The sequence below is a fragment of the Petaurus breviceps genome, unplaced genomic scaffold (assembly GCF_028583685.1).
Source record: "Petaurus breviceps papuanus isolate PSGF00001 unplaced genomic scaffold, PetGlider_PUasm1.0 559, whole genome shotgun sequence".
Taxonomy (NCBI): Eukaryota; Metazoa; Chordata; class Mammalia; order Diprotodontia; family Petauridae; genus Petaurus; species Petaurus breviceps.
This window is the reverse complement of record NW_027186377.1, coordinates 2740062-2766533: the sequence shown is the minus strand read 5'-3', so window position 1 is coordinate 2766533 and position 26472 is coordinate 2740062.

The following is a 26472-nucleotide window of genomic DNA, read 5'->3' as shown; positions in this document are numbered from 1 at the left end:
GAGCTTGGTGTCTTTGGTATCTAACCAAGCACTAAATGCTCCACAGCACCTGCTTTAGCCATTTTCATGGACGTTGGAACAGATTGTTCTCAATAACTCATTCTACCAGGGAAGTCTTCGCATGCTTGGGGGAGGTATCCCCCTAACTCACCAATGGGTTTGTGGCCTATCAGTTACCTGCAGCTTACTTTTAGCCCATCTGCTCAGACAGCTTCACTGTGGTATGGCCACCATGTGTGCTGCCATTTCTTGGAAAGTTGCAGGAATTTAAAGCCAAGCACAAGCAGCTTTCCAGAGGACTACTGCTGTGAACAGCTTCAAGATTCTGATTACATAGTGTAGTTAGCTCTCTATTTATTCAGCAGTAAATTAAAGCAAAAAAAAATTGAAAAAAACCAAAGTACAGCATTCACAATGTTGACATAACAAATTATCACCAAAGTGGTCACCTAGTTTTAAACAAAAGATATCATTCAATAAGAGCTTAACTCAATCATCCTTAAGGAGGCTTGCCTCCTTAATGTACACAAAGTACAAAGGTCAAGGTTTTCCACCCCTAGGTCACATTGTCATAATCTTTCAGTCAAAAAGTCTTCTTTCTTCTTAGTTGGAGATTAGTTTGCAATCATCCTTAATTCAATCAAACTGAAGAGGTACAGGATACAGGGTACAAAATCCTACCACTCCTAGGCCACAGTAAATCATGATCTTCTCAGTTTGCATTAAATACCCAAGGAGAGGATTTTTTTCATCTTGACTCAAGGCTAGCTCTCAGATTCCATGGTTACTCTTCCACAGTCCCAGCTCCTGCCCAAATCTACCCAACTGTCACCTGGATTCTAGGGCACGCAGCTCTCAGTTCCTTGTCCAGTTCCTGTTCCATATTGAAACTCATAGCATCCAGTCCACCTCCAGTCCTTCACAGTTTCTGTTTCTGAGAAGACAAAGCTTAACAAATCCACAATAACATTCATGAACATGGCTAGCATCATTATCAATTCACTATCTTCCTGTGAAATCAACACAGACCCACCAACAAGGTCTGAGAACTCAACACAAATCATCAGTATAGTCCCAGGCCATCAGTAAGACTCTCCTCCAGGATTTCTGTAAACATACAACAAGAAAATCCTCTTTCAGGGCTTCTGAACCAGCAGCAAGGTCCCAGGGCTTCTGTAACAACAGCAGTGCCCTCTATCAGCAGATGAACCTGACAAAGTAACATCAGGACAGAGAGACAAAGTACTGCACCACACCCATACCTCCTCCCAGTTTTTCTCGCAGACTGGGCTTCTCCTTATATATGATCATTAAGCTCCTCCCCATTCTGTACCTTCCTGTTGCATCAGTAACAGGGGTTTGCAAGTTCTGTTTCTTAACAAAAGACTTGATATAATTATGGGCGAGAAACTGAACTGAAACAAGGTGTTAGCTACGTCTTTGCTTGCCATTACAGGGAATCAGGTGGGCACCGAAGGAGGATGAACAGTCCTGACAAGAATCTGACAGCCCTCACTCCAGAGAAGCCAGTCTTCCTTTATCAGCCCAAACATGACAAGGTTTGCTAAGTTCTGTGGGATTCATAAGACCCTTCAAATATGGCCACTATTATTGTGAGGGTAGGTTCTCAAAACATCTCCCAAAGATGCTCCCTCTCCTCCTCTGAGTTAGCCCCACTGTAATGTGGACCCTCATCACTTCACCCTTGGACTATTACCATAGCGGGTTCTGCCTGCCTTGAGTCTCTCCCCACTCCAGTCCATGCTTCACTCAGTCGCCAAAGCGGTTTTCCTAGACAGCAGGTCCTATTGGGTCACTCCCTACTCGTTAAGCTCCCTATCACCTCAAGATGGGCGTGCCACGCCCTTCCTAGCCTACTCTCTCCCCCCTTCCCAGTTTTCTTAAATCTTCCTCCTCTTCCCATCCTTTTTGCCCCAATGACATTGGCTTCCTGGCTTTTCCACCACCAAGAGCTATTCTCCCTCTTTCTCTGTTCTGGGCCTTCTCTCCGGCCCTCTAACACTCTCCCTCTTCATCTCTGACCACTGAGCCCCCACCTGGGCTTCCTTTAATTCCCAACTGAAACCCCACCTTTTAAAAAAATAAATGTATTTATTTATTACTTTTCAACATTCACTTCCACAAGATTTTGAGTTACAAATATTCTGCCCATCTCTTCCCTACCCCCCATGCCCAGATAGCACGCATACTGAATACCCCTTTCCCCAGTCTGTTCTCTCTTATGGCCTCCCCCAGGCCCCCTTACTTTCTTGTAGGGCAAGATGGGTTTCTATACCCCGTTGCCTGTGTCTTATTTCCCAGTGAGATCCCACCTTCTACAGGAAGCCTTTTCCAATCTCTCTTTCTTCCAGCTTCTTCTCTGTTGTCTCCTGTTTAGCCTGCCTAGAGTCCACTTTGCATGTATTTGTTTGCAGGTTGTCTCCCCAATTAGATGGAAGCTTCCTGAGGGCAGGGACTATCTTTGATTCTTTTTGTATCCCCAGAATTTAGCACAGTGCCAGCACATAGTGGATGATTAATTAATGTTGATTGATTAATTGACCAAACCCAATGGTGGGGGTGGGGGACTGAAGGGGCACTGGATTTGGAGTCAGCAGACTGTTCAAATCCCAGCTCTACCAGTTACCAGATTGTTTTACAGACCAGGAAACTGAGACCCACAGATGTTAAGCAACTTATCCAGAGTCACTCAAAGAATAAAGGGACAGAGCCACCAAAGGGCCTCAGATTGCCCACCCTAGGCTCATCCCACCACACCTACTAGAGGTACAAGATGCCACCCTATTTGTTCTTTCAATTGTCCCTCAATCCATTTGTTCAGTCACAAACATTTGAGTTCTTTCTAGTTGTGAAGTTAATAAGGAAGTCATGGTCTACACACACACACACACACACACACACACACACACACACACACACACACACACACAGAGGCCAGCCAGTTTTATTATTATTGTTTGTATTGTTATTCTCAAGGAGCTTCGAGCTCAGTGGAAAGCGGGCACAAACACCATTAGAGAATGACAGGCATCTTGGTGTGGATGGCACAAGGAAATGAGAGGCAGAAGGTGCTAGATGCATTAACTGATGGGGGCAGACCTCTAACTGTCTCAGGACACTCTTTTTTTAAATGTATTTATTTACTTTTAGTTTCCAACATTCAGGTCCCCAATCCCTTGAGTTTCAAATTTTCTCACCCTCCCTCTCCTCCCCCCTCCCCACCATGGAGGCTTGCAGTCCCATATAGGTTCTACAAATACCAGCACATTAAACATTAGTCAAGTCATAAAGAAAAATTATAACCAATGGAGTGAACAATGAGAAAGAAGGAACAAGACTACACCAAACCCCAAAGAGAGCACAAGTGCTTTGCTTCCCTCTGCGTCCAGACTCTGTAGCTCTTTCTATGGCCGTGGATAGCCCTTTCCATCCTGAGTCTTTGGAGCTTGGAGGAAGAGCGGGGCTCTGGAGCCCTGATTCACTCAAACATGCCTCGAGACTCTCCACACCTCTCCCAGCTGGGTAGCCCAGGTGGTTGCAGTGTCTGGGGTCTGGGAGAGGCAAGGGGGTTCCCTCGGTAGTAATGCCTCTGGGTTGGGTCCTTTGTGGGTCGTTTATGAGTGGCAGTTTTGAGAGGTCTTCACTGGCTGACCTATTTTTGAAGAACTCACATTTTCACAGGCTTCCAAAGAGCTTGGCTCATGTAGCCCTGAAGGATAAGTTAATACTATTGGCCCTGTTTTTCAGATTGGGAAACCAAGGCCCAGTTAAGAGAAGAATCCAGGTGAAAGGAAACTCGGGGGTCAGCTCATTCACCCCACCTTCATTTTACTGAGAGGGAAACTGAGGACCAGAGAGGCTGTCACATCTCCAAGGTCACAAGCGCCAGTCAGAGTGGGCAGCCTGAGGATTGAAAGCCACAAACCCTTAGGCCCAGAGGGGCTCTTCCCACTCCTGTGAACTGACTCATTTTTAAAGCGGCTATTATTTTAAAAGTGTAAAGCCTTCTTCTTGCCTCCTAATTTATTTATTTTTTCAATGGCTGCCCTGAGCCAGCAGAGACACGGATTTTCCAGCTTGCTGCTTGGCTGGCCCAGAGCTCTTGGCCGGCAGGCGCCTCACAGTCTTGGCCGGAGGAGATATCCTGTCCAGGCCAAATGGTATTAGCGCTTTGTTAGCGCTTCTGTGCTAGGCTGAGTAAGGAGGCTTCTTGTAGTGTGACTATGGCCTGCCTTTGGAACAGGCCTCCAAGTTCCATCGTGCTCCTGTCTGGGAACAAGGGCTCTCTGAGAAGAAAACTGGGTACCTGTGCCTTGGGTGCAAAGTTGAAAGCCTGGGGCCACGGGCTCTGGGGGGCCGGGTGGGCAAGCCCTGGGGCCACCACTTCCTAGGCACAAGAAGAAGGGGCACTTCCAGCCCTCCCTCCACCTGCTTCTGTAGCAAAGAAAGGGCTGGAGCCCCGAGGGACAAAGGTCTGTCTCTGTTCCCACAGTGTTCCCTTCAGTTCGGTGCATCTCAGATGTCATCATTCAAGACTTTATCCCAGTAAGCTTGTGGAGCCCATGGTGGGTGCTATGCACCATGCTAGCTAGGGATAGAAAGGCCAAGATGAACCTGTCCCTCCCCTGGAGGAGCTTACCTTCTATCCAGAGAGACCAAGTGAAGGAAAGAAGCTGGGACATCCCCTGCCCGGGGAGCTGCCCTCAGGACTGCAGGACCGGGAAAGAGATCTGGGAATTAAATCCAGGGCAGCCGATGAGATCGCAGGGTTAGAGAAAGAAGAGAAGGCCCAGGGCACAGTGTGAGGAGGACTCACAGAGAGGAGTGTCAGCATGGATGAGAAGTCAGCAAATGAGGCTGAGAAGGACAAATGAGGGGGGGGGGGAGTGGAGAGACAGCAGCAATCCTCAGAATGAAGGATTTACTCTGCACAACTTGGAGTCAATCAAAAGGCCCCCCCCAAAGTGGGCTCAAGGCTCCAGGTGCGCCCCCCTGCCCATCCCAGACACCTCTCTGGGCCATAGCAGAGGAGGAGGAGTCCAGGGCTATTTTCACTGCTTCTGACATAGGGGGAAGGTGGGCAGGGCAGGAAGCACCCCCAGAACGAGGCTATGTCTGGTGCCAGTGGGTCAGGGGCCGATGGGATAGAGAGAGGCCCAGGTCGGCAGAGACAGCGCCCTTCACATTTTTTAAGTCATTGGTCAGTTCCCAGTTGTTCTCCCCTAGTTGCTAAGCCAGTTCCTTGTCTTGCTGGATGGAAATGGGCCTAGGGCTGCTTCCCTAGAGGGTCACAGAACCTGGAGCTGGGTGGAAGCCAAGCATCTTTCAGTCTAAGTCTCTTACAGGATGGGGGAGGAAAGGATTAACAGTCAAGCCATCACAATAGTCCACATGAGCTATAAGGACTGCCATAGTGAGAGGGAGGCCATGTGAGGAAAGAAAGGCATGGATGTGAGAGCCCATGTGGAGCTGGGAGCCACAAGGCCTGGCAGTGGCCTGCATATGTGTGTGTTTGGGGAGTGGGTGCCAGGGTCCCCGGATCCTAGCACTGTGAGTGCCTGGCACCTTGGGGCCTCTGAATTTGTGAGGGAGTGAGTCAGGTCAAAGAAGAACTGCTCAGCCTGGGTGAGCGGGCCATGCCCTTGGCAGAAATCACCAAGCTAGGAGGAGAATGGCAGACATGGCAGCAAAGATAGTGGGGTCTGTTTGAGACCTGTTGACTTTGAGATGGCTCCAGCCCATCTGGGTCTACATGTCCACTGGTAAGCTGGTAGTGAGCTCAGGAGAAAGACTAGATTGGACGTGGAGATCTGAGTCCAGGGATCTGGGAGTCATCTGCTGATTGTTGAACCCATAGGAGAGAGAGGCCACCATGAAGCAGCCAGGAGGGAAAGGGGTTGGATTTCCTTGGACTTTGAGGCCTTCCTGGTTCCCCTGGCCCCTTCCCAGGGAGGAGGCCACCCACCCCCTCCGGGTATGATGCCAGCCCTACATGGAATAACTGAGCAATTGTGGCCATCTTAATGGGGTCCATAACTCCCCTCATCTGGGGGCATGTGGCCCAAATCCGGAGGAACGCCAGGTTTAAAATCACTTGATCCTGGCCAGGGCTCTCTTCCCCCCAGGACCTGGGTTCACTGACTCTCCTTCGGAAGGAGTGACTTTTCCAATAATTAATTTCCAAGCTTGCCAGAGTCCAGGCCTGAAAGCTGGCAGGCCGGCTGCCTCCATTTGTCCCTACAAATTCACTCATGATTTACGGCCCTTTCTAGGGGATGATGTCATCAGCTAGGGCACTAACTCTCTCCCTCCATGGAATTTATGCTGTCTTCCAGAATGTGGAACCGGCTCCAAGTGCTGAAAGTGAGCACCAGAGACCCCAGGCAGGCACAAATTATTTTTTAAGACCAGAACCTGATTCCTGTGCGGTTAGTTTGAGGCCAAAATGTTCCTACATCAGCATATTTTGTGCTGGCAAATTTATTTACCATAGCATTAACAAGGTTAGCTTTAAATAGAATGTGAATGTTGCCAGTTGCAGCAGGAAAGCACATTAACTAACAATTAGCTGGTGGACAGATCCTTTGAGGGACCTATAGGCTTCAAGAGAATGAATCAATAGCTTCTGTTTGATCCCAGAGGACAGAATGAGTACTAGTGTGTGAATAAAGAGCCAGATTTGGTGGGATACTAGGAAAAACTGCTTGACAGTTGGAGTAGGGAACTCCCCTTCACTGGCAGGCTAGAGTGAAGAGTCATGGGCCTGGGTTCAAATCTCTCCTCTGATGCTGGTCCTGTGACCTTAAACAAGTCACTTGAAATGGGCCTCACCTGGAAAGCCAGAGAGTTGTATGAAGATGTTCTCTGAGGGCCCTTCCAACTATGAGTCTGGGACCCCATATTTTGTTCAAGGCTGAGATTAAGAATAGCTGAGCTTCTTTTTCTTCCAAGAAATCACCTTCTGAGAGTAGGAGGTGACATCTACTCAAAGAGGGGAGAGTAAAAGAATTGAAAGACACCAACAAGGATTACATTATACTTCTGTATTTAGAGGAACTCTATGGCAGGCAAGCCTTCCTCTGGTGTAGATTGCCACCCTTCTGGTGACGCTAAGCCTCCCCCAGACCTGCTTAGTTAGATCTGCAGCAGCAGCCACGCAGGGGTCCAGCTTGGACCTGGTGATCCACTGGGACCCCGAGGTTCCCTCCATGCCAGTGGGGGAGGGTGGCATCAGAAGGTGACAGCCTGCTGCACTTACTTTCAGATCTGTCATGATTACACCTTTAACCTCTGCACAGAAATCAGGTAGCCAATGAGCATTTATTAAGCACTTACTGTTTGTGACCGAGTATGGTGCTAGGTTCCTGGGATTCTGAGAAAGACCCATGCCATTAAGGAGCTCCATTATAATGTGGAAGACTGGGCTCACACAGCTAGGCAGGCAGAAGAGAGAATCAGGTAGGGTGTAATTGGAGGCCATCTCAGAGAAAAGGCACGGGGCGAGGGGAGGAAGAGGGCAGGAATCACCACCTACAGAAGGAAGAAGTGAAGCCGAGTCTTGGGAAGTGGAGATGGGGAAAGCTAGTGAAGAGTCTGGAGATTAGACGTGGGGAGAGATAGGGAAGAAGTCAGCATCCCGGATTATTGCCTGTGGGGGGTAGGAGGGTGTATGAAGCCTGCAAAGGGGAGTGGGGGGGAGACTGGGTTACTAACACTCTGTGTTTACTGCTGAGGGTGACAGGGAGATACTGGAGTTGATTTGAGTGGGGTCAAGGAGGTCAGAGCAGCACTTTAGGGAAATCCCTCAATGGAGAATGGATTAGAGGGTGAGAGACCCCAGGAAGGCAGACACCCAGCAGCTACTGCCATAGCTCAAAAGCGAGGAGATGAGGGTGTATGCCATGGTGGAGACAGCGTCAGATGACAGAAGGGGAAGTATGGAAGAAATGCTGGGAAGGTGGAAAGAACATGGCCTGGTGAGTCCTCCCAAAGGGCTGCTTCAGAGCCATCTTTCTCCTTTTGGATATTTTCATAAATGTATGTATAGACATACAGGGCACATCCATGTGTCACATGTGACATGAGCCTGCTTGCTCAGAGAACCAGCTCTTTTAACAAAGAACAAAAAAGAGTGAAAAAACAAATCTCCCCAACTAGCCAAAATAGCAACGGAGTTTGATAAAGTAGGCAGTATTCCACACCCAAAGACTCCCCCTTTGCAGCTAGGGAAGGGAGCACACTTTCTTACACTGCTTCAGGGACAAGCTTGGCCACTGTGCTTACCCAGCATTCAGGCTCCAGGATTCTATTTGTCGAGATTGTTGTCGGCATTGCATGCGCTGTTTCCCTGGTTCTGGGCATCTCACTTTGCATCAATGCATAAGAATCTTCTTGTGCATCTTTTAATTATTCAGAGGCATCATTCCTTACATGGAAGTAAAACTCTCACATTGTCTGCATGTATCAAAATTTGTTTAGTCATTCCCCAGTCAATTGGTATTGATCTTGCTTCTGGTTTCTTGCTTTTCTGTTCATTTGGGACCTTTTTGTGCTGTTGAACTCCATGGCTAGAAGAGTGGTTAGTCTTCAAATAATCCCAAACTGCTTTCCAGAAGGATAGGACCCATTCCCAGCTCCAACATCCTCACTCCAATTTCACAGGTGTAGTAGCAAGCACCCCAGCGTCCCCAGGGTGGCTGCTCACGCAGGTTCTTGGATCTGCTTTGATAAAGGAAAGCAACTCAAAATGGGTTAACAGGCTTACTTTAATCAGTCAGATATATATCGTTTACCTTGTTCAGGGGAAAAAGGTCAGCACCCTGAACTTCAAAGTATACAGGCAGAATTATCAAGACAGAAACTGATCAAGTAGACAGCTTTCCAAACTGTCCAACCATTACATCCATACCCAGTCAACATCTGGGTTTTTCAAAGCCGGGGGACTCTGGACAATGGCTTCCCAGAATGCAGATCAAATCACAGAACACTTCTCAAATTTAGCCCCAAAACAAAGCTACACACCAGGGCTTATATAACCTTCTCCTGGCTCAGAGAATGTAACAACCTTCTGGACCCACTGGCCAATCAAGAAGTATCTACTGAAAAACAAGCCTCCCACCCCAGGCTCCAGGTGCACTTTAGCCTAGGGGCAGGGAACATCTTTAAATTTGCATTTCCATTACAACAGGTGAAAGTAAAGAAGGCTACATGATTTTCTTAAATTTTTGCAGAGGGTTAATTGACAAGTTTTTTAAGCTACTAAGTAAGTGACAAAAACCCCAGCCCTCTGCTTTGCTTTTGTCCTAGGTATCTGGAGTTTCCTTCACTGTCAGAAGCTGTACTTTTAGCAGCTGATCGCAGAAGATGGTGAGAAGGTACAGGCGATAATCCTGTAGCTGGCCCTTCTCACAATTTTCCAGAGGACGTCACTTTTCCCAGCCAATGCCTCCTTTTTGCTCAGATGTTATGAATTTGGGGTAAAATTTCTCACACCTCCTGAAGCAGGAGATTAGTCCTCCCCAAACCCAGATGGAATACAGCTCCTCGTGACCATGGGAGGTAACCATGAATCATAAAGAGTGAAAGTGACACCAAGGCATGTTCACAAGGTTGGGGCATCATGTTTCTTACCCAGAATTGGAGAAACACTTCATGAAAGAATGAGGGCCATGGGCCATCGCTCTATGGGGGGCAACCATTTGTGTCTTCAACGGTAAGTGGATTCTCATTGACTCAGGCTGGTCTTCTAGGGAATATTGGATTGTCTTTGTCTGAAGAGTGTCCATCTGAGGCTTCCAAAGGCAGAGAGTGGCAGAGAAAATTATGTCTAAGGATGTACAGTTCCCTTCACCTACCACCCGGTCATTGTCCTGTGTCTTCCCTGGCACAGAATTCTAGAAGACCCTGATGGACCCTATGTTCCATAAACCCCTTTCCCATTCCAGTTAGCTTTGTCCTAGAATCATGTGTGTTTTTATACCAAAGATGCAAACTGAGAAATAGTTCCTGGACTGCTCCTGTGTGACACAATGTGTAGGAATGTGCAGGAGTGTGCTAGGAAATGTTTAACAACCAGCGTTCTGGGGAAAAAAATTATACATGACGTATTTTTAAGTTGAAGGTATTATTGACATTTTCTTGAAACATCACTCTCTTAAGTGTAACAATCAACAGATCAAATCAAGGCCTGATTTGCCAATTTATGAAGTGTAAATAAATGCTCACTCTGAAAATTTAGCAATGGGCGGTTTTGAGCTGGTTCCAGTACACCCCTGGCTATGTGTGTAGGGGAGGGGAAAGAAAAAGCAATAATCATTTATTAAGCGCCTCCAAGATTTCAGACCCTATGCTAAATGCTTTTTTATAAATATGATCTCATTCACTCCTGACAACAACCCTGGGAGGTAGGTACTATTATGACCCCCATTTTACAGATGAGGAAACTGAGGCAAACAGAGCTGAGGAGACATGCCCAAAGTCCTACATCTAGTAAGTGTCTGAGACCAGATTTGAACTCCTGTTCCTGCTTCCAGGCAAGTTCTGTGCACTGTGGCGCCCAGAACTGCCTGTGGGTAGAGAAAGGGTTGGATTGTGAACATAGCCCTCTCCAGCCCTGCCTGTCTTCAGTCACTCCAAGCTTCTGGACAAAGCTCTTCTCGATGGGGTTATTGTTTTGATTTGGGTTTTTGTTTTTTGGTTTTTTGGTCTCTGCACCTCAACCAGTTAGGTTCCTTTGACCTTGGAAATATGAGAATGCAAAGGGCTCAGACGATGTGGCCAAGACACACTTCCCACTGACCATGCCATATAGCATCCTCGTCGCCAGTGGCCCGAGGCATCCAGCTATACCCAGTGTAGCCCAGTGTGAGAGATACTCCTGAGGAACCCATGCAGGCACACATACCTACGTGCTCACATACAGGTGACACACGCACATGTGTGCACACATAAGATCACATGCATACACGCACAACCCAGGGAAGCACAAACCCAAGGAGAGTGACCCAGGGACCTGACTCCCCAGAGCTGCCCTGCTTTCTGGCACAGTGTAGAGTTTTCAACCTAGCTGCGGAAACAAGCCAGACATTTTTTCAGCAGTCAGCAGCATGTTGATAGTGGACTTAGACAATGCACATTCAGGATCTTGATCCTCTTCCTCCCTGTGCAGCCCTCTGAGGCACCAGCCCTCATAGATGAGAGTGAAGAGGGGTCTCAGAGATCATCTGGCCTGCCCCCTGACTTACAGTTAAGGAAACCTCTGGGATACTGAGTCAGTTTTCTGAGGTCATCCAGGGTGGAGGCATCAGAGGTGGCCTTAGAAGCCAGCAAGGGCTCTGCCTTGGCACCATCAGGGCTTTTTCCAACACTCTGTGCCCTCCCTTTGAGGTCAAGAGACGATCTTGGCTTTGGCCCCAAGGAAGAGTGGTCCATTCCCAGAGGGAGGGGTTCAGCCAAGGCTCATGGCTGCCTGGGTGGTAGGTTGGAGAGGGGCAAGGGTGGAACCAGATGGCTGAGGGATGCCTTCTAGCTGCGGTTCTGAACTCCCACGGTTCCTAGTAGAATCTTTGAATCCTTGAAGGCAGCTTCTGTGTGTCTGCCTTGTGGTGTCTTCTCAGGACTCCCAATGTGTCAGTACCTTTAGTATATACCCTGAGGGTGCAGCTCCCCTCTCAGCTTCATGCCTGCTGTGGGCACCATGCCAGCGGCTGTGCTGGATGCCCACATTGCATCTTTGAGATCCTCCTCTAGTGCAGGAGCATCCCTGGGCCTTTTCTTGATGGACTGGAGACAGGGTTTCTTATCTCAGACAGTGACAGACCTTCAGGACAGAGGGTCAATGTACACAGGGTTGGGCTAGCTACACTGTGGTCCCTGCCATGGCACCATAGAAGGACATGCAGTGGAGTGGGAATGGAGCCAAGGGAGGGTAGCTGAAGTGAATTCTGCCTTTATGCCTTCGGCCAGCCATCATGGAGAAGCTCAGAGGAGGCCTTGCCTGGAATGGTGGAGCTGAGCAATGCCAGGCTGTGGGCGACTCCAAAGGCGGGCTCTGTGAACATCAGCAGGGCCTGGCCTCTGGGCTGGATCATTTCAAACCCATGAGTCCTAGTGAGCCAGGAGCCTGGGAGCCCTCCCAACACAACAGGCCTTGTGGGGCAGTCCCAGGGGCTGCTGCTGTGCTCGGTCCATGCCCTCTGCCCCACTCATCAACAGCTCCTGGCCCCAGGAGCACTCAGAAGACCCATTTAGACCATGCCCTCCTCCACATGCCTGGCTGGGCCAGCTTTGCAGAGAAAACTTGCTTAGGATCCTGGCTGGGCCCAGCCTCTCTTTCCCTCTCCAAGACTGTGGAATGTGTTACCCAAAACAAAGCTGACTTATTTCAGGGAGACCTGTTGAATCTGGAAACAAGACCCTAGTTGTCTTAGGCCCCAGCAGGCTCAGAAGCTTTGAGGGAACCCATTAACACCCATAGCAGCTGATGCAAGGATCCTGATGGCCTGGCCCATGGCCTGCTGGCAGCTCGAGCACATTATTTATCCTTAGTGGACCTCAGTGTCTTGAACTCTAAAGTGAGGTAGTTGGGTTAGATGCTACCTAGCACTCCTCCCAGGTCTGACACTGTGACTCACTGAGAGAATTCACCTTTGGAGAAAGTTGAAAGGGCTCCTTCTCTGGCTTGAGTCAAAGGTGTCCTTTAGGTATTGGACAAGGTGAGCTCTGGGGCTACTTCCTACACCTAGTTTGTGGGACTCTAGCACTGTTTGATTTGGAAGTGTGTCCACGGGGTCCCATAGCATTGGGTGTGACTGAACAACAATGACAAAGGCATATGGGGGGCTTAGAGCAGAGAGTTCTAGATTTGATGTGAGGAAGACCTCTGCCAGACTCAGCATCTTCATCTGTATAATGGGGATAATGAAAGCAAGCATTGTTGCTCAAATCAAATGAGATAGAATATGTAAATTATTTGTAAGCATTAAAATGCTGTAGAAATTCTAGCTATAATTATGATTACCAGTCATGTGTCAGACCCTGTGCAAGAGGACACACATGTGTGAATACATACATCTACACACATGTATACATCTACTCACACATGTATGTGCACATATATGTGAATCTAACTGCCTCAACCTTTGAATTTCAAAAGAAGAAAGTGGGTTCTTCCAGTATAGTGCAATGAGCTAGGGGAGCATGTGATTCTTGATACAATTATAGAATGCCTTACTAGAGATCTAGCAAACATACACAAACACAGAGAAGGGGGTGTGGTCTGCTTCACGTCCAGCATCTGTATTTACATGCCTTCCAAATCTACTTGTCCAGCCCTTCTCTTCTTCCTAAGCTCCAGTTCCACATCTACAACTTTCTGGTGGGCACCCCACTGGAGACCTCCAAGAATGTCAAAGTCAACATGTCAAAACAGAACTCATCACCTGCCTCCCTCCCCTTCACTCCCACAGCCTCTGCCCTTTCCCAGTTTCTCATCACCTCTGACTTTGACTCTCAATGAGCCCTAGTTGACCTCCCTGCCCCTGGTCCCATCTATGCCCAAATTGGACTTCTCCCTAGTTGTCAAAATATTCTTTCTAAGTCCTTAATGAATCCCCTGCCCAGAAATCTTTTAGTAGCTCACTCCTGTCACCTTCCCAGGTAATAAGGACCTGTCACAATTTGGCTCTAAGCGCTTTCCCATCCCAGAAAATCCTGACTCCTACCTGTTCTTCAGTCTTGTCCAGTCCTCTCCAGCCTTCACACATTTGCCTTCACCTTTCCCAATGCCTTCTTAAAACGTGCTCCCTCTGCACTATTTCTTGTTGGAATCTTTCTCATCCTTCACAACCCAGGTCATTTAGTACTTCTTCCATGAAATCTTCCTTGATAGTTTTAGCTGAAAGAGATCAACATTTTCCACTTTGAATTTCCCTAATGTTTTTTTTCCCTCCTCTGGCTCTCTCCTCTGGCACTTTCATTCTTTGCCTTGTAGCACACACTCATTCATATGTATTCTCTTCCCCCATCCCAATTAAATTGTGAGTTCCTTGAAGCAGGAACTGTTTTGGTTTTGTTTTTTTTTACCTCAAAGACTAGCAGAGCTTTGGACCTAGTAAATGCTCAACAAATGTGGAATTGAGTCAATTCAATAGTCATACAGAAAAATTCGTTAAATATCTACTATATGTGATGCCCAGGGGTATGGTATATGGTGGGGTCATTCCTTGCACTCTGTACTTGGAACAGGCTGTGACCTATCACTTGTCATGAATTCAAGAAGACCTGGGGTCAAATACTGCCTCAGATTTCTACACACAGTGTGTATGTAACTCTGGGTCAATCAGATTCTTCGTCTGTAAAATGGTTGTAGTACTACATCCCTCACAGGTTGTTGTGTGGACCAAATGAAATCATCCTTGGAAAGCACCTTGAAAATTTTGAAGCGCTCTGTAAATGTTGCCTGCATTAAGAGAAGGACTGAGGGATAGAATATCAATCAGTAATTGGGTCAATAAATATTTATGAAGCATCTACTGCCTACCAGGCACTGTGCTAAGTGCTGGAGATACAAAAAGAGGCAAAAATGAATTGAAAGTCCAGGGTATGTTCATCAGCTGGGGAATGGATGAACAAGTTGTGGCATGTGATTAGGATAAAATACTATTGTGCTGTGAGAAATGACAAGAGAGTGGGGCAGAGCCAAGATGGTGGAGTAGAAACAGGGCTTCCACATGGCTCCCACTCCCACATCCTCCAATACATGTAAAAAATTACTCTAAACAAACTTTAGAGCTACAGAAACCACAAAGTGACAGAGAGAAACTAACTCCTTGCTGAGGACAGTCTAGCAAACTGGCAGGAAGGGGCCATTGCAGTGCACTGGGAGCAGAGCCCAGCCCCACATGAGCCTGTGTTTTTAGCTTCAGGGTGGCCACCACCAGCCCTGGCTGGAGGGACATCAGGAGAGTGGATCACCACAGCTGTGGCAGTTGCCAAAATTATAAACCCATAAATGCCAAAGACAAAGTGAGAGGTCAGTGGACTTTGGGAACAGGGAGTCCAGGAGTGTGGTCTGGCCTCTGACCCCAGAGGGAGAAGTGGCTGAGGCACCAAGGATGCACTGCCACCAAAACATGGCTGCTTCAGAGCTCCTGGCCTACAGATTGTAGGGGACACCAGTCTGATGGGTAACCACTCTTGCTTTAACCTGCTTGGATCTGGATTACTGTCTATGGTGGAGGTCCTGGGATGCATGACCAGTGTGCCAGAGCCAGAGAGGGCAGCCCACTAATAGCTCCAGCAGCTGAGAAAACTCCAGCGATTTGGGACAAAGCTCCCCTCTCTGGAAGCAGAGTTCTACTGTGGCAAAAAGCTCAAAAGTCAAGTAATTGAGCGGCAACATGAGCAAGCAAAGGAAGCAAAGCAAGCAGAGCAATCCGACATTAGACTTCTATTTGGGGGACAAAAAGGATCAAAGCATGGAACAGGAAGAAGACAGTGAAGTCAGAACTCCTAAACCAAAAGCTTCCAAGAAAAATATGAGCTGGTTACAGGTCATAGAGGACTTTAAGAAAGGTTTTGAAAACCAAATAAGAGAAGTGGAGGAAAAATTGGGAAGAGAAATGAGAATGATGCAAGAAAATCATGAAAAGAGAGTCAACAACCTGACTGAAGCAAATAACACCTTAAAAATAGACTGACTCAAATGGCAAAGGAGGTTCAAAAAGCCCATGAGGAGAAGAATGCCTTAAAAAGCTTAAATTGCCAGATGAAAAAATAATCTCAAAAGTTCACTGAAGAGAATAACTCCTTCAGAATTAGATTGGAGCAAATGGAAGCTAGTGACTTTATGAGAAATCAAGATACTATTAAACAGATTCATACAAATGAAAACATAGAAGGCAATGTGAAATATCTCATTGGCAAAACTACTGACCTGGAAAATAGATCCAGGAGATATAATTTAAAAATTATTGGACTACCTGAAAGCCATGATCAAAAAAAGAACCTAGAAATCATCCTTCAAGAAATTCTCAAGGAAAATTGCCCTGACATTTTAGAACAAGAGGGCAAAATAGAGATTGAAAGAATACACCAATCACCTCTTAAAAAAGATCTCAAAAAGAAAACTCCTAGGAATATTATAGCCAGGTTCTGGAGTTCCCAGATCAAGGAGAAAATATTACAAGCAGTCAGGAAGAAACAATTTGAATATTGTGGAAACAGAATCAGAATAACACAGGATCTGTCAGCTTCTACACGTAGGAATTGAAGGGCTTGGAATATGATATTCCAGAGGTCAAAGGAGCTGAGATTAAAACCAAGAATCACCTACTGAGCAAAACTGAGTATCATGTTTCAAGGTAAAATATGGTCATTCAATGGAATAGAGGACTTTCAAGCATTCTTGATGAAAAAACCAGAGCTGAATAGAAAATTTGCCACTCAGATACAAGAAGCAAGAGAAGCATGAGAAGGTAAACAGGGAAAAGAAATCATAAGGAACTTTTCAAAGTTGAACTGTTTACATTCCTACATGGAAAAACGATAACTGTAACTTATGAAACTTTTCTCAGTATGAGAATAGTTGAAGGGAAAATAAATGTGTGTATACATACATATATATACACACAAATATATGTCTATGTAGGAGGGTGTATGAATATGTGTGTGTGTGTATATATGTGTACAGGTATACATAAACAGAGGGTGCAGGCCCAATTGAGTAGGAAGTGATGATAATTAAAAGGTGTAATTGAGAGGTGAGAGAGGAATATAATGAGAGAAGATGGGGAGAGACCGAATGGGGTAAATTATCCCATATAGAAGAGGCAAGAGAAAACTGTTACAATGGAGGGGAAGAACAGGAAGGCAAAAGGGAATGAATCAACCTTACTCCTATTGAATTTGGCTTAGGGAGGAAATGACATAAACACTAAATAGGGTATCTCACCCTACAGGAGGATAGGGGGGAAGGGGATGAGAGAGGGGATGATGGAAGGGAAGTCAGTTTAGGGGGGGGAGGGAAGTTGGAAGCACACACATTTGAAAAGGGACAGTGTCAAAGTAGAGAATAGAACAAGTGCAGGGCAGGATAGGATGGAGGGAAATACAGTCAGTCTTTCACAATATATCCACTATGAAAATGTTTTGCATAGCTACACATGTACAACCTATATCAAATTGTTTTTATTCCCAGTAACAGTGGGTGACGATGGAGGAAGGGAAAGAATCTGGAATTCAAAGTTTTTTAATCAAATGTTATATATATATGTATATAACTGCAACTGGGAAATAAGATATACAGGCACTGGGGCATAGAGATCCATCTTGCCTTACGGAAAGTCAGAGGGGGTTTGGGGGAGGATACAGGAGAGAGCAGATTGGGGAGGGGATATACATTGGGATTGCTGTTTTTGGGTGGTGGGGGAGAGATGCGGATAAAATTTGTAACTCAAAATCTTGTGGAAATGAATGATGTAAACTAAAAATAAATATAAAATTTAGTTTAAAAAAAAAGAATCAGGGACCAAATGAATGCCAAGATTAATTGTAGAAATCATGTTAAATTCAGGCATTTGGTAGTGAGAAGAATTCTTATGAGAAATAATAATTTTGAAATGATTTCATTTTCTTGAAAGAAATGGTCATATATGTACACTTCTGTAGAGAATTCTTCTGGAATTTAGATAAATGAAATGAAAATCTTCAAAATGGACACAAACTATTACAACTTGACCTTAAGCATGAAATATACCATGGAAGCTTCAGAAATTTATTCAAGAGATGGAGATAAATGTTATCAAAAGACCTAGGGACTTGATTAATATAAATATTAGTGAAAACCTATGTTCTATAATCAAGACTTGCCTTGGGAAAATGAGTGGTTTGCAAAAAATGTATTTAATGTTTGATATGATAAAAGTATAGTTTTATGATGATTTAAAGAATATACTTAAAAATCTTATAAACTCAATGTCAAATTGTGTAAATCAAGTGATCACAGAAATAAATAACATATTACATTAAAAAAAAGAAATGATGAGAGAGATGGCTTCAGAAAACCTAGAAAGATTTATATGGACTGATGCAAAGTGAAATGAGCAGAACCAGGAGAACATTGCATATAGTAACAGCAATGTCATAATAATCGACTCTGAAAGACTTATCTCTTCTCAGCAATACACTGATACAACACAATTCCAAAGGACTCATGATAAAAAGTGCTATCCACTACCAGAGAAAGAACTGATGGAGACTGAATGCAAATCAAAACATACTATTTTTTACTTAAAAAAAATTTTTTTTGGCATTTTCTTGGTCTGTGTCTTTTTTCACAACATGACTAATATGGAAATACCAAATTGCTTACGGTCTTGGGTGGGGAGGGGAGGGAAGGAAAGAATTTGAAACTCAAAATTTTTTTTAAATGAATACTAAAAATTGTTTTTACATTAGGGAGAAAAGAAAAAAGATTAATAGCCAAAGACAGTCCCTGCCCTCAGGGAGCTCACAGTCTAATGGATCATCGATTTCAAGCTTTAGGGGACCATTGCTCTCACCTAATCTCAGTCTCACATCTTACAGAGAGGAAGCTAAGAGGCAGAGAAGGGAAGAACTGGCCAGATTTCACACTCATGGCAAGTGGCAGAGCCAAGTCTGGATCCAAGATCCAGGTTCAATCTGAGTGCTCTGTCTACTATACCAAGAGAACCCTAGAGTCCTGGGGATGGACTAACAGAGGGCAGAAGGGAAAGGAGCTGCCTTCTGTTATCTTCCCCAACTCAATGGATGTTTATTAAGCACCTATTGTGTACTGGGTAGTAGAGGAGAGAACACAGTCATCCGCTTCAGGGCTCTGCTCTCTCTCATTGACCATGTGTAATGTAATGCCGGAGAGTCCCCTGTATTGGCTTGGTTTTCAAATTGATTGTGTTAAAACCCAGAGTTTGTTAATCCCACCTGTGGGATGGGCTTGTTGATGTGAAAAGAAAGTCCTGAACTGGGAGGAGCTGGTGATGTAGATTTGGAGAGACACTGGAGAGAGGCGGAAGATCTTTTTGGAAGCAGCACCTCGTGGAGAGGGAGAGACTAAGAGAATTGCTGGTGGCGGCTTTGAATTGCCTGGACTTTTCAGACCTGCCCCCCTGAGCTGCCAAGGACTGAGGAGACATGGCTGTTTTGCTGGTACTTTGTCTGTCTGTTTTGATGTTATTTTGCCAGATTTGTCCACTGGTGAAAGACTGTCCTGTTGAAGAAGTCCTGGAACCTGGCATTTGGTTAAGAAGCCCTGAGACTGTCCTGCAGACAGAGAGTGAATACTGTCCACTGATGAGGGACAGTACTGTTGTTGCAGGGGTCTGGAGACTGTCCTGCAGACAGAGTGAATACTGTCCACTGGTGAAGGACAGTGCTGTTGTTGCAGGGGTCTGGGAGCCTTTCTGTTGGTTCAGAAGCCCTGAAGAAGGATTTTCTTGTTGTATGTTTACAGAAATCCTGAGAGAGGGCTTTGCTAATGTGTTCAGGGGTTCTAGGACTGTTCTACAGACAGAGGATGAATTCATGAAGGGACTGGCAATGTATCTTATGGCCTTGCTAAGCCTTGTCTCCCCAGGAACTAAGATTGCTGAGAACTTGCCTCGTGTCAAGATGAAGAAAAGACCTCCATTTGGGTATTAAGTGCTGTGTTTAAACTTGATGTAACTCTGGGGTAGATTCAATTGTGATCCAGGGGTGAGGAACTTTTGACCTTTTTGTGTTCTGTGGTTGAACAAATGAATGTAGTTTACTTATGTTTGGAAACTAATATCCATTTGAGAAGAGGGGCTTTGTGGTGGACTTAATTAAGGTATAGCCTAGGGGTGGAGAAGTATTTAGAACAGAGACTTTGTGATTGATTGAATGATTGGAAGGTCCTGGGGTGGGGTAGTACTTGGAGATTATTTAATCACGCTTAGTAAATGCTGTACTTTGAATGATGTCATGTTTTGATCTTCTCTGTTCTTGGTTTGTCACTGAATAAAATAGAGAGCACCTATGCTGGTATTTTGAACCTGGGAAGTTGCCTTCTTTTGGTATTACATTACACCATGTCACCATCTGGGAGGAGATTAAGCCCAGCCAACACAGCATCCACAGCATGACATCCCAGGAAGTCTGAGGCTGCTAGGTAAGAGAGGAGGGAGCACATCCCAAGCACAGGAGAAAGGTTGCCTCTATTTTCATTCATTGTATCCTTAGTGCTGGGCATAGTGGTTGGCTCACAGTGGGTGCCTCATAAATGTGTATTGGATTGGACTGGAGCCAGCATAGGACGTACTGCAAATGGCTTTCTTGTGTAGAGGGGGTTAGAAATAGCATGTGAGCCCCCTGAAGACAGGCATGAGTTCTTTGATTTCTTTGTATCCTCCATGCCTAACAGTGAGTACAACATAGCATGTGCTTAATAAATGTCTGATTATCAATTAATGGATAGAGGACTCCAGCTTTTACAGCTCTCTAGAGACTCATGAGGCTTTGTACAAACTCCCTCCCTCCCCCCCACCCCAGCCCTGTGATCTCATTTTCCATGGGCTGTCTATCTAAGGTAGAATCATCCACCCAGCAGTTGGTCCATTTGGAAACTCCAGTTGCAAGGCAGCCTGGGCAGGCCTTAGGAGGCCAGCCCTGTTCTTCATGGAGGTCAGGAAAGGCAGATGGATGAGTTCTACAACCCTCCATACCTCAGCAGAGACACTATCTCCTCAGGGTGGGCATCCCCTATGGGGTACAAGGCACAGTCCCCCAGAACTTTCCCCTTGGGCTAACCCCTGGATCTGTGTCTTTCTAGACATGTTTTAGTCTAAGGAACACCAGGGGTACAAGTAGAGGGTACCTGGGTTTGAATCCTGGATAAGCTTCATGCTGCCGGTGTAACTTGGGGGAGGTCCCTTGCCCTCTCCAGCCCTCAGTTTCCCCCTCTGAACATTGAGTGGGGATCATGCGGTCGACCCCAGCCTCTTCTAGCCATGAGCCCACAATCCTCCTCCATTAGCAGCTCTCTTCATAACTCAAGGATCCGCGAGCAGCCCCTGGGTTAGTTAAATTGCAGACCTGCTTCAAGGTCTCACACTCAGCCCCTTCCCAACCTGGGAGTCATCTGACCCTAGATTTGATGGCTCTGTGACCCAGGATGCTTTAGAACTGAAGTACCCCGTGTGCGCATTGGAGCCTGTGTTCCAGGGGGTGGGATCCCTGCCCTTCTAGACAGGCACAATAGAGTCAAACATTGGCAATATTGGCATTTGGCAACCCACGGGCATGATGAGGGGTGGGGGCTGAGGGGGTGGAGGCTTTTGGCCCAGGCAGCTCAGCTCCTAGCACTTGGCACCCTTGGGCTGGCACAAAGGACTCCCGTCCGAGGGGTGGGTCCAGACCAAGCACTGTGGCTACAGCGGGGTGGGAGGGAGAACTTCCCTTAAAGAAGCAATTGCAAAGCTTCTGATGATGCTGTTTGGAAAGGAGAAGAGTCAGGGGCAGCCCCTTATAAAAGGTCTCTTTGAGAACCATCCACCCCTCCTTCCTAGCCTCTTGCACAAGAGAACAAGGAGCCATTTGAAGGGAAGGCAGAGAACAAAGGGACAGGATTTGCTGGGCCCTGTCCCTGGGCTCCTCTGCCATCCTTGCTTGTAGGTTATGAAAACAAGGGGCAGCTCAGGCTGTTGGCATTGTCATCTTTTCTGGAGAAAGACCCGGAGGCAGGATGCTCCATCCAGCATTTCACCAAAGTCACCGAGTCCCAGGATTTCAGAGTTGGAAGAGATCCTGAGAGGCCCCGAAGACCATGCTGAGGAGCATCTCTCCTCTTGAAGGAGGGCCTGCTCTCTGCCTCCAGAGGCAGCCCATCCCACACTGGGACAGCTCCCAGTGGGAGGAAGTGTTCCCTCATATCAAGCCCAAACTGGCTTCTTTGCAGCTTCTCCATTTTCCTGGGGCCAAACAGAACAAAACTAATCCTTTTTTTACACATGACAGACTTTGGAGTATTTGAAGATCTCTATTATGCCCACCGGGAGCCTTCTCTTCTCTAGGGTAAACACCCTCAGTTCCTCCACCAGATCCCCACAAGTCCCTTCATCATCCTGGATTCCCTCTGTCTTCTCTTTAAGCTATGGGAGCCATGACAGAGCATAGCGCCCCAGATGGGGTCTCACCAGGGCAAAGGGCAGGGGGACAAGCTTCTTGTTCCTGGAAGCGGTTCCTCTCTACACACAGTGTGAGAGCGTGTCCACTCCACAAGATGCCACCTTTCCATGCTGGCTTGTACTGAATCCACTGCACCCGTGGCCTATTTCAAATGGCTGTCTGATCGTGATTCCCCCAGCTTAGACTGGTAAAAGTGACTTTTCAACCCAACTATAAACTTTCCATTCATTTCTGTTGACTGTTGTCTAATGAAATTCAGCCCAGGACTCAGAATTCTCTTGGATTCTGCCTCTGCTGTCCATTGACCAAGCTGCCCCTCCCAGCTTTGAATCTTCTGGAAATTTCACAAGGATGCCACTCTTCCCCTTACTCCAAATTACCTTTAACCAAATCATAGATTAAAATGTTGAGCAGCCCAGGGCCAAGCCCAGATCTCCAGAGAGCTCCACTGGAGACCGCCGAGCAAATCACATAGAACCGTTCATGAGTGAGCATGAGTCCTTCCATTCAAATGGTTCCAAATCCATCTGGACCACATCTCGCCATCTTTCTTATAAAAATCTTATGAGTGACTCCATTAATAACTGTGCCAAGTCCAGTACCTTTGCAGTTAACACAAAAATCAAGATTTCTGGAAGATACATTTTTGTTTCTGGATGATATTATAGTAAAAACCATATGCGGCAGGAATCCATAGAAGAAGAAATTAGGATCACACAGAGAGCACAGATGTAAAGTCAGAAGCTTTGGCCTCTGTCTATCCGCGTGACCTTAGGCAGAACCTTTGTCATGTCTACGTTCCAGGTTCCTCCTCTAGAGGGTGTGACTAGCTGATCTCTAAGCAGGTAGGTGGTGCTATGGATAGATTTCTAGACTTGGGATCTGAAAGGTCTGAGTTCAAACCTTGCCTTAGACAGGTAATAATGGGATGGTCCTGAGCAAACCATTTAGCTTCTCTCAGACTCAGTTTCCTCATCTATAAAATGAGCATAATAACCCCTGCCTCCTAGAATTATGATGAGAATCAAATGGGATAACATGTGAATCACTATGAAAGTGTTAGCTATCATTATTACTATTATTGCCTTAAATTCCTTTTCAGGATAAACTCCTGCGGTCCCATGATTCCCTCCATTCTGTCAGGAGAGAGCATCCAGACAAACCTTTGGGCCAGTCAACAGGGTATCCTTAATCTATAGGCACGTGGCTTTGTGCTTCTTGGGCCTTCACATGACCCATCTGAGTCAAGGCCAGATTGTGCCCTTGAGGACATCATGGTGTCCTGCCCTCCATCTCTGAGGGATCATCAGTAACGTTGGAAAGGACCCTGAAACTGTGCTGTGAAGTCAATGACTAAGAGGCAGAAATGAGCTTAGTTCTGGGCCCTCTTGGAGCCCTTGCAAGATGGATTGCTGGTTAAATTGCCAAAGGCCTTGACTTGAGAGGATTTCCCTCCCTGGTGGTCCCCAAGCAGGAAAAACTGAGGGATACCCAGACTTAGGATTTCATAAGCAGGGAACTCCAGCTTACAAAGCAGATCACCTGCTTTTCAGTCTCAGAGAGCTGCATGAGTCATTGAATGGTTAAGGGGTATCCCCAGGGTTCCACAGCCTGTATGTGTCTGAAGCAGGACCTGAGCCCAGGCCTTCTGAACTCCAAAACTCCAAGGCTAGCCCTTCAGCCACCACGCTGGGCCCGTTCTCAGGAAAGAAAGAAGAAGGCAAAATAAACAAATGGCTGAGTCCAGCAGATTTGTTTACAGAAGTGCAGGGCTTCATGATAGCAATGCAGAGATGGGTCACAGCTACCAGAAAGTTCATTCAAGTGGAGCCCAGACACATTGATCAATGTGGATTTTGTAAGAAAATGGGAGAAACTATGCAGCTCACTATGGCTTGCAAAAGCACCATCACCGGCCATGTCCTTAGGAAGATGTGACTAAGTATCCATGGGCAGTATACTTCAGAAACTCGTCGTTCCTTTTTCTTGTTTTCTTTTTAAAAAATTAACAAAAGACACGTTTGTACTACAAAGATGAGTTTCAAACTGTCCTTGAGGACTCAATGAATAAACATCCCTGGGACTCCTGCATCATAACAGATAAAATTGTTGCCCACAGTGGCCCAGACATAATATTTACCCACAAAAAAATAATAACACTCTTGAATAGATGTTACCAAACCAAACACTCAGAATCTCCAAGCTACATAGAATGAAAAGTTCTCAAAATAGAGGACCTTGCTGGGAGAAACCAAAGCCACATGGGGACAGGAAGAATCCCGTGGCAGCCTGGATGTCCTGTCGGATGCTGGAAATGTTCCAAATGCTTTCAGTGAGTCTGCCGATGATGCCAAACCTGCACCCATATATATGTTTTTCAATGCCAAAAAGGAATCCTTCTATCCACCTGTGCAATGACTTATCTAACATTAAACGTATATTAGAAATAGTTGGTGAGGGGTGGAGAGGTGGCACAGTGAATAGAGCACTGGCCCTGGAGTCAGGAGGACCTGAGTTCAAATTCTATCTCAGACACTTAATACTAGCCATGTGACCTTGGGCAAGTCACTTAACCCCAAATGCCCTGCTCTCCCCTCTCCAAAAAACAAAAAGCAAAAAAAAAAAAGAAAAAGAAATAGTTGGTGACTTGTGGGAGGAATGTACTGATGATATCTTACCTTAGCTAGAAAATAACAATAACAACAATAATACCCTCCTTTAGCAGCACTTTTTTTGGGGGGTGGCTTCAAAGGGTGATCAAATCACTCATCTCCTGCAGGTTTCTGCACCAGCCTGGAATTTACTATCCCCCCAACTTAAAATCCTAAGGCTGACACCAACAAGACCCCGTGGCACCACCCCTAGATAGCCATCCTCAGGAGCACATCATGACCAACTGTCACGACCCCCTATCTCCTTCTGGATTGTCCCCCAGTCCCACATGGCTGGACTCATTGGCTACTCCACAGCTAGTCCATAGTTTCTTGCCCCCTTGTGGCCTCTTGCTCCTGCACTCTGATGATGGAAGTGAGGCACTTTGTGGATCCAGAGCTCTGTGTAAATGCGGGATCACCCTCACAGTGATAATGAGCCTTGTCCCACCCAGACTCACTCCAGCACAGCATGCACCTCCCTCACCAGCCTCATTAGCCAGTTGAATTAGAATTAGAATTCATTAGCCACCTTTGTGCACCTTCCTTTAAATGGAACTTGGCACACCTTGGTGAACGCACTCTCACCTCTCTGGTCATGGTGACTCCTGCTCCCACTCCATTGAACTCTCAGGTCCGAGCGCTCCCTGCTAACAATGGTTCAGACCATGTCACCACCATCCTTGCTTCTCAATGATGCTTCTTCCTCTGAAATCTGAGCAGTTTTCATTCCATCCTCTCCTCCTTGTCTCAGGCGACTACCAACCTCCAGGTGCTTCCCTGCATGCCCAGCTCTTAACCTCACTCCTCGCGTATGGTCTCTCCAATGAGTATTTTATTCAATCGTATTCTGCCCTCCCCATTACCCTTAGGCATAGATGACCCTGTGCCTTTCTTCCTCTTTAGACTTATGCTGCTTTATCCCTACCTGTTGTCTCTGCTCATTCATACCTCTCTCTCTGAAAGTTTCATACAGAACTGACTTAGTTCACCTTCTAGATACTCTTCCCAGCTTTAGAGTTAGTAACAACAACAGCAAGAAGGACGGTAACCAGAGGAGTCACAGCAATGAGCAGTCCTGCTACCCTCTCCGAGCCCCGCAGCCCTTCCCAGAATTCTCTCGTTCTCTCCTGCTTCTCCTCTGATCTCTCTACCTGCTTCTTCTCTGTCTCTTTCACAGCCTTTCCATCATCTTCCCCAACCCTTAAGACATGCAAACCCCAAGGTTCTTCCCTCAACTCTGCTCTCTTTTTCCAATGCAATGTGTTGTCTTCCCCGGCACTCTCATTCACACTCAGGCTACGTCTATATCTCTGAAGATGACCTCTGAACCTGCATCTCCAGCCCTGACCCTTCTGTCCTCCGTTTGGAAATGCATCTCTAACCACTCATCCTGAAGGTCCATGGGAAACACAAATTCATCTATGCAAAGCAGAGAGCTTTCTTTGTGTCCCCCCAGGAACTTACTGCTGCTTCTATCATCTTCTCATTATTCTCAATGGCATCACCAATCATTCAGTCTCACATGTGACGAACAGAATTCTAGAATTTGGAACTGGAATGGATCTTCAGGGCCAGGTCCAAGCCACATCTAAATGAGCCCTCCATCGTTATTATG